The sequence below is a fragment of the Mirounga leonina genome, unplaced genomic scaffold (genome assembly GCF_011800145.1).
Source record: "Mirounga leonina isolate KUSES-001 unplaced genomic scaffold, KU_Mleo_1.0 Mir_115, whole genome shotgun sequence".
In the NCBI taxonomy this organism is placed as follows: domain Eukaryota; kingdom Metazoa; phylum Chordata; class Mammalia; order Carnivora; family Phocidae; genus Mirounga; species Mirounga leonina.
Genome location: NW_023270268.1, coordinates 98,580,252 through 98,589,053, shown reverse-complemented (window position 1 = coordinate 98,589,053; position 8,802 = coordinate 98,580,252).

The window sequence follows — 8,802 nt, the reverse complement described above, 5'->3', positions numbered from 1 at the left end:
CCACTGGGCCATCACATTCCTGCCATAAGTACAAACTTCAAATACTGAGTAATCACTCAGCAATAGCCCCATAACCTCATCCCCTCTCCCGCCCAAACACACAGGGTCTTGGATTTGATACTTTCTGACTGTCTTTCCAAGCTGTGGATCTTACCTTTCCCTTTAGACTCTTCCATCTTCCATCGCTTTGGGCAAGCCTTGCCAACCACACACCCACTCTAGCTCCAGGTCCCATGAAACTATATCTCCCCTATGCCCTGGCTTGCTCCTGGGCTCCTTCTCTAAGAATGAAGTTAAGAATACCAGGTGATCAATGAAGGCAAAGGGAATGGAGAAAAGAGTACTACTGACAGATATTTAAGAGGTAGAAATGATATGGTTTAGCAATGGATTGGTAATAGAGGTTGGGGAAAATGAGAGACCGAAGACACTTTCCAAACAGGGGGGGGGTTTGGATGACTGACTATAAGGGGTGACTTTTATTTAATTATGGACTATAACAAAGAAGGAGGGTTGAGGGATGTACATGGGATAAGGACATGATGATTTGGGCATGCTGGGTCCTCTGGGTCCAAGGGACTCCCTGTAAAGGTGTACAGTATGTGATCACCACCTTCTTTTCTGTACACCCCTCAACCCTCCTCTTTCTTGTACTAAGGACTGTGACAGCTGGAATGGAAAACAAGTGGTTGATATTTCCAATAGGATCAGAGCATTCAACTAATTACAAAGTCCTAGAGGATTTAACATGAAATGCTAATAGCCCATGAGAGCTAAAACTTTCTTTTGAGAACTAATTATCAGTGAGTTATTTATTAGGGGTAATATTGCTCTCCATCCATATGGCTCCTTCAAAATTGACTGTGTAAGGAATTTTCCACCTGGATAGTCACTTTGACGAACTTCGGGAGCCAGATGGGATGGGGACAAAACTAGCTTGTATAATAGGAAAACAATAAACCACATCAGGGCTTGTCTTGATTACATTGCCTGTCAATGTTAACAGATGAGAGGAATGGGGAACACTTAGGTGATTTATCTCCACCAGCACTCCTCCTGTTGGGGATCCTCAGACTTTATCTGGGCTTTTTTGTAGAGGAAACAGAGGGAGAGCTACTGCTTTGCCAGCAGGCTTGGGGTAAGGGGAGAGAAATGTCCTCTTTGGAAGTATCCATATTTGCCTTCTTGACTAGCAAATTCATTTCGATGTATGTAACTCTTCTCTTGTACTCTGTTGGGTTGATAAGCCTTTTATAAACTAACTTTAATATTAAAGGTACAATATATTCATCTACCCCTGTTAAAGTTCTGGAGATTCTTCTGTCAATCTTATAAATACAAGACCAATATCTCAGGAACCAACCTCTTGAAATGAACAGAGAAGGACCTGTTAAATAGGGTTTCTTTTTGTTCCTGTGTGAGAAACAGCAAATGAATTTCATCTTCTTTAGACATAATTGTAACTCATATAAACTTGATCCTTGACAAAAGCCAGAAATTTAAATGAGTCTAGAAGAACTGTACTAGCCCTGAACATGGCTATCTGTATCTCAGAACTAAAGGCTTCCAACAACCATTTAGAACTTGCTGAGTAGTGACACTAAATCTCTAGCCAGCGCTGGGTTCTATACACAAATGTTTTTGTTAACCCTCTTAACAGCTCCCCTGAGAGAAACAGTGCAATTATCCCCATAATGTGAAACATTATAAAAAAGGTCAAGCTAGTAGCCCCAAGCCCCTGGTGACACAACCGATTCATTGGAATATTAAATCACTGAATTTCCAGTCCAACACTTGGCCCAACAGCCCAAAGGTACCTGTTTCGTGCTTATTTCTGTGAGACTCATACGATCTGTAACTATAGAATCATCATAACATGAGAAAAAGAATGGCAGTCAGGAGAGGGCAGAGGGATTGTGTGTCTTGACTGGGCCTTTAATGAATATTCAACTGAGCAGCCTTGACTTGGATTGACAGCTTTGTTTAACATACTAGGAAATAGAATCCTATTGCTTTATTGGAGTCTTCAAACTCTGTGGCTGGAGCTCGTCTTTCTCTTTCATCCTGGCCCCATATAATCCGTGTCTACTTCCTACACAGCCGCTGGCTCTTCCTGTATTTGTCCAGCAAGGAGGAGCCAGTGCAAGTTTAGAGCAAGGAAATGACCTAATTAAAATGGTATCGGACATGAAATCTAAAATTTAAAGCCCTATTCTTCCCCTCCCCCCAAATCCGGCCTCAACTCCCCCATGTTGTCTCTCATGCTTCCATCCATGCACCGTGGGCTCAGGCAGCCTGTGTGATGCATTGCTTCCCTAGTCCACCTTGGCTTCACTGTCCCCTTGCTTTGTTAACACTCTCTCTTCTGTCTAGAAGGGCCCTTTTTCCATAGGAAGGTCACATGTGATGTCTTCCCTGATAGACTCATTGGGCAGAGATATCTCCTTCTCTGAACCCATTTGTAACACTTTTTTACAGTTTGTATTATAGTATGTTACCATGTTACAGTTCTATGCTTGGCAGTAAACTCCTTATCTAGAGCCACATAATAAATGATTTATTTTAGCTCCATCTTCCACTCATCTAGGCACATTGTGTGAAACACAGTTGATGTTTAGTAAATTTGCTTTTGTGTTTAACATTCCTCATGCGCTGAATCCTGGCCGCCGCTCTGAGTTGTCAGAAGTCTGACAACTGTCAGTGAGGTCTTTCTAGATCCAACACATCAATCTGAACACTTATCGCTGTCCAATGTGGCTCCGAAGAATTATGCTATATCTTGTCCTATCATATTAGATAGCATATCATAGCCTAGCATATCATGAGGGAATTTGAAATCAAGGAATGAGATAACTGGAGAGATGGTGAGAGTCAGATGAAAGGGAACATGAAGAAGAGAAGCAGATAGGCTGAGCTCCCTGCGCTTTGCAAGAGTGGCCTTCGCCGGGTACTGCTGTTTTCTGGGATGGGTAGATAAGCTACAAAGAAAACTCAGGTCTGCCACGCAGGAAAAGTCAACCAATTCAGTCTCTTGGAGTGATTAGAAAACTGGGCCTGATAAACACTGCTGGGATAGGTTAATCTAAAGTTCTCTCTCTCTCTCTCTCTCTCTCTCTCTCTCTCTCTCTCACACACACACACACACACACACCCACACCCACACCCAGCATCGTTTTCCTGCCTGATTCCAGTATAAACTCACAGACAAGGTTGGGGGCAGGGCTGAAAGAGAACATCTGATGCAGAAATTAATCAGATGTTCCACATGTATTTAGATTATTCTCAAAATTAGAGAAGCAATCTTAATAGTTTGAACATAAAGCCATACACAGGGATAAATTTCCACTTTAGCTTTGGTTAATTTTATGGCGTTAATTTGAAGGGTTAATGTGTTATGTATACTTTATATATTTAAATACATATTTGAGAACACAGAGTAAAATCCAAATATCCAGTAAGGTTATTGGAATAAAAATACATCAAAGATGTAAAAAAAAAAAAAAGTAGTAGGAAGCAGAATCTTTATTTCCATGGTACAATCATTTAATGACTTTAAGCTTCCTGGCAACCAGGATACAAAGGGAAACACGGGTTTACATAGTTCTCCTTAACAACGACTGCAAATCCACTGTGAAAATAGATGAAACACCTTTTCTAAGAAATGAAAGAACATTGACTTTTTAAAAGAGAGAAAATTTATCCTAGTACTAAATTCTAAAATGAGTTTATGATGGGGAACTCAACTTACATAGGATAGTACAAACAAAATGCTCGATGTCATTGACAACAGTTCCTTCCACGAGAGAAGGCAAGTGTGGTTGGAAACTTCTCTTTTGGTCAGGACTTTATGCTAAGTGAAATACACCAGACACAGAAAGAAAACAATTGCATTATCTCACTTATATGTGGAATCTAAAAAGAGTTGATTACATAGAAGCAGAGAGCAGAAAGGTGATAACCAGGGGCAGGGAGATGGGGAAAATGGGGAGATGTTGGTCAAAGAAGATGGAGTTAAAGTATAAATAAGTCTAGAGATCGAAGGTACAGCATGATGCCTATAGTTAATAATATTGTATTGAATATTAGACAATTGATAAGGGTAGATTTTGGGTGTTCTTACCACCCCCACAAATAAGGTAACTGTGAGAAGATATGTTTGTTAGTTTGCCTGTAGTAATCCTTTCACTATTTGTATGTCCATCAAATCATCATATTGTATACCTTAAATATAGACCATTTTTATTTTTTAAAAAAGAAAAAACAACTACACTTTCAAATGCTCCCCGTGTGCTACCTGTCTCCTGTGGAAAGCATGGTGCCCTGATCACATTCATTCATTAAAATATGAGTTGGGTGTTATTAGTCTCATTTTTCAGGAAAGAAATTTCTCAGTGAAAGTAAATAACACATTCCAATGGGGCTGAGTCAGGGTTTAAACTCAGGTCTGTCTGACTCCCAAGATCAGTGATCTTTCCACTGCACTCTGCAAATAAAAACTTCTTGATTCTTTATATAGGCATATTATTAAGGAGAACATCAGTACAAATAATTGGACTGGGGTTGAGGATGGCCCAAGTAAATAGCTACAAACATGTGTTAGGCTATCACGACAGAGAGAAGCAGAGATGGGCAGATTCAAGACATGAGTTAAACAAGTCCAACTGGTCTTTGTTAATGAGAGAGTACCATAGCAAAATTAAGTCCAAATGGACCTAAGATCCATAAGTAACTTATAATATCACTTTGTGCAACATTTCTCCTTTCCCTACCCGAGGGGAGGATACAGCAAAGTAAGATCAGGTATTGCAACCACTACAGATCTAGAGAAGGGGGACCTGGAAAGAAGTTCTGCTGGGTAGTTTACAGCCCAATATCCTAGTGGACAAGAGGAAACGACAGAGAGAGTGAGGTGTGGCTCTGGTCTGGGATTAAAGAGGGGACTTTGTTGTAAAGGACCCAGGAAATGGAAAAAGTAAAAGGAAAGAGCTCCTTTCTTTTGTTCTTTCAGTTTAAAAAAAAAATATCATCATAACTAAAAAGAAATTCTGGTAGTAATAATTATTACATAATAACAGGTGTTACATTTTGAGTGCCTTCTCCACATTTGAAGATGCCTGGGGTCTGCATTTAACATTTAGTTTAAGCTTTGCAGCTTCATGGGGACCTCTTCAGCTCCAGGCCCCTGTGGCATTATGCAAGCTGCTGAAAACCACACCAATGTAGCAGGAGTGGGAAGCGCTGGTGGCTTTAGTTACTTTAAAAAGTCACATTGAGGGCGCCTGGGTGGCTCAGTCTTTAAGCGTCTGCCTTCGGCTCAGATCATGGTCCTGGGGTCCTGGGATCGAGTTCCACATCGGGCTCCCCGCTCTGCGGGAAGACTGCTTTTCCCTCTCCCACTCCCCCTACTTGTGCTCGCTCTCTCTCTCGCTGTGTCTCTCTCTGTCAAATAAATAAATAAAATCTTAAAAAAAAAAAGTCACATTGAACGAATCCTCTTTGAGCCCCTTCCAAGTATCAAGTATCGAGTAGTATCGAGTCTTGGAGGATGGTTCACACAAATATGAATAAAATGATCCCTCTAGCCTTTAAGGAGCTTGGCCAAAGTAAAAGAGACCAAAATGTCAACAAATAAAACAAGGCAGTGACGGAGGCCAACGAGGATCACTTTTTTGTCTTGTGATTATGAATTAATCTTTATCCAGAAACTTCCCCTGATATATCATTCTTACTTAAAGAAGAGGTAGAGGGGAGTATTTAAGAACATGGACTCTAAAACCATCCTGCCTGTGTTAAAATTCCGATTCTACCAACTTATTAACTGAGTGTCCATTAACTCCTCTGTGCCTCATTTTTTTTCAGTCATGAAATGGGAGTAATAATAATGCTTATTATTATTACTCCCATTCTCTGACCTCAGCTCTGACTTCCCTCACTTCACTCACTTAGCTCCTGCCATCAGGGCCTCCTCAATATTACTGGACTGGATTCCTAGACAAGTATGCTTCCAGCTCAGGGCCTTTATGCTACCTCATTTTTTTTTACTACCTTAGAGGGTTGTTAGTAATAATAGTACTTACCTGCTAGGGCTGTTACAGGATTAAACTAACACACACTGTAATATATTTGGAAGAGTGCTTGGTATATACAGCAATGTTGCTCTGAATGAACATTAGCTATTTTTTCTCAGATAAGCATATTGTTAATTATGGTCATTCTAGGTGTGGTGTATTGGTAGACATTCTCTTCAGACCCCTTGGGGGAGAACAACTGTCTCTAAATGTCTGTCTGGTCAAGTGGCATTGTCCTGGGCAAGGAAATGTTTGCAACCATAGTGCTCTGGGTCAAAGCTATTGTTCATACTACATGCTGGGCATCATTCTAGGGGCATCAGGGATGTATCACTGGAGAGAACAGACAGAAATCCCTGGCTGCACAGAATTTACATTCTAGTGAGGAGAATTAGACAATAAGTATAATGCTAAAAGTACATTTTATAATTTTCTGGGAGGTAAAAACTGTCAATAAAATAATAAAGAAAGCCTACTGGTATGAAGAAGGTATGTTTAATTTTACATAGAGTAGTCAGGGTAGGCCTGAGGAACACGGTGACATTTGAGCAGGGTCTGGAAGGAAGTGAGGGAGTGAGGGAGCACGATCCTTGGGGGAGGGGACAATGCCAGACAGAGAGGCCAGCTAGCATAAAGGCCCTGAGCTGGAAGCATACCTGTCTAGGAATCCAGTCCAGTAATATTGAGGAGGCCCTGGTGGCAGGAGCTAAGTGAGTGAAGTGAGGGAAGTCGGAGCTGAGGTCAGAGAATGGCAGATTATGTATTGTCCTTCTGGGTCATTCTATGGACTTTGGTTTTTCTTCTAACTGAGATGGGGACCACTGCAGGGTTTTGAGGATAGGAGTAATATGAGCTGCCTTAATATTTAAAGGGATTGCTGTGGCTGCTGTGTTGAGAAGAGCCCACAGGGGGGCAAAAGTAGAAGCAGGGCAAGGGTAATCCAAGTGAAGACATGATGGTAGATTAGACCGGGGTGGTGATAACAGTGGAGGTGGTAAGTAGTTGAATTTTGGACTTACTGTGAAAGTAGAGCCAAAAGATCTCCTGATGGATTGGATTTAAAATGCAAGAGAAATAGAAAGGTCAAGGATGACACCAAGGTTTTAGGCCTGATATGAGTCAGACTTCATCTGGGACAGGGTTGTTGGGAGATAGAGGGAGGACTTTCAGGATTTCAAGGTTGGAATTGTAAGTGGGAGGAGCCCTGTAAGCATCCAAGTGGGCAGTTGCCTGAAGCCTCCAGTTCAGGGGAGATGGCCTGGCTGGGGGTAAGATTTGGGAGTCATTACCATATAGGTGGTAGTTAGTGCCATGAGATCACCAAGGGAGTGAGTGTGGATAGACAAGAGAACCAAAGTCTGAACCCTGGGCACTCACTCCATGCTCAGAGGCTGGGAGAAGAAAAGGGACCAGCAAAGGAGACCGACAAGGAGCAAAAGTTAGGAACAAAACCATGAAAATAAGATGTTGTGGAAGTCAAACTCATTTCCAGGAGGAGAAAATGATCAGCTGTTCCTTACTGCTGATAGTTCAAGTGAGGTAAAGACTGAGAAACCTTTTGACTCAGGAGTTTGATCTCAATAAGAAGAGTACCAGTGACATGGTCGAAGCAAAAGCCTGATTGGAGTAAATATGAGGATAGACAGAACCTTTCTTTAAAGGCATTTCACTGTAGCTGAGCAGGAAAACAAGGACAAGTGGCTGGCGGGGGAAGTGGATTCAAGAGGGAGTTTTTTGTTTTCAAGATGGGACAAATAACATGATTTTATGTTGATGGAGATGATCCCATAGAGGGAGAAAATTGATGATGTGGGAGAAGAGAGATCTGCTGGAGCACTTAACCTTCGGATTGGCCCCTGTATGTTTCTGCGGGGCAAAGAGCCAAGAAAGGAAAGAAAAAAAAAGTCATATAAAACACCAAGCAGTTCACAGATGAGCCTCTCCCTGAAATTAGAAACCAGGCTTTTACCTGCACAAATGAAAAGCGCATGAAATAAGCCATTTGTTGAATGACTACTAGGGCCACTTTCGGTGACAGGTCCCTTGCCTACGTTATCCAAAAGCTTATTAACCGACTTCCATCATCAGTATCATTATTACTACACTCATAGATGAAGAAAATGTCACTGGGGGCTAAAACAACTTCCTCAAAGCCATACTGAGCATATGTTAAAGAGTTCGCAGTTCACGGTGAGCTCTTCCTTGTTGCTGCGGGTTCCTTGGAGGCTGAGGGCCTTCATCTTTGTAACCCCAGAGATGGGCTCAGAACTCCGCGTGGGTTCACATTCCCGCGTGCCCAGAGGCACTGCGGCCGGGTGTGGGTCCGCTTCGTCGCCTGCCTCGGAAGCATCCTTTGGAGGACATTCACACCAGCATTGTTTTCATTGGTTGCAGCAACTCAGAAAAATAATGTTGGAAAATAGAGAAACTTTCAAAAGAAATGACAGAAAGGAAGTCAGAATGAGTTAGTTCCGAATCCTCAGCCGTTCGCTGAGGCCATTCCCCAGTGATTTTACAAAGCTGCCTCTCTGACGCATCAGGTACCTGCCCGCGGGCGAACTGTCGGGAGCAGGTGAGGTGTGGTCACCTGGAGTTTCCCAGTAGAAACTTCACAACGGGTGAGGAAATCATCACCGGAGGACGTGTACCCTCCCGCCCTTCTTCCAGTTCGTAAGAAAAGAAAGAAAAGAAAAGAAGAAAGAAAGAGAGAAAGAGAGAAAGAGAAAGAGAGGAA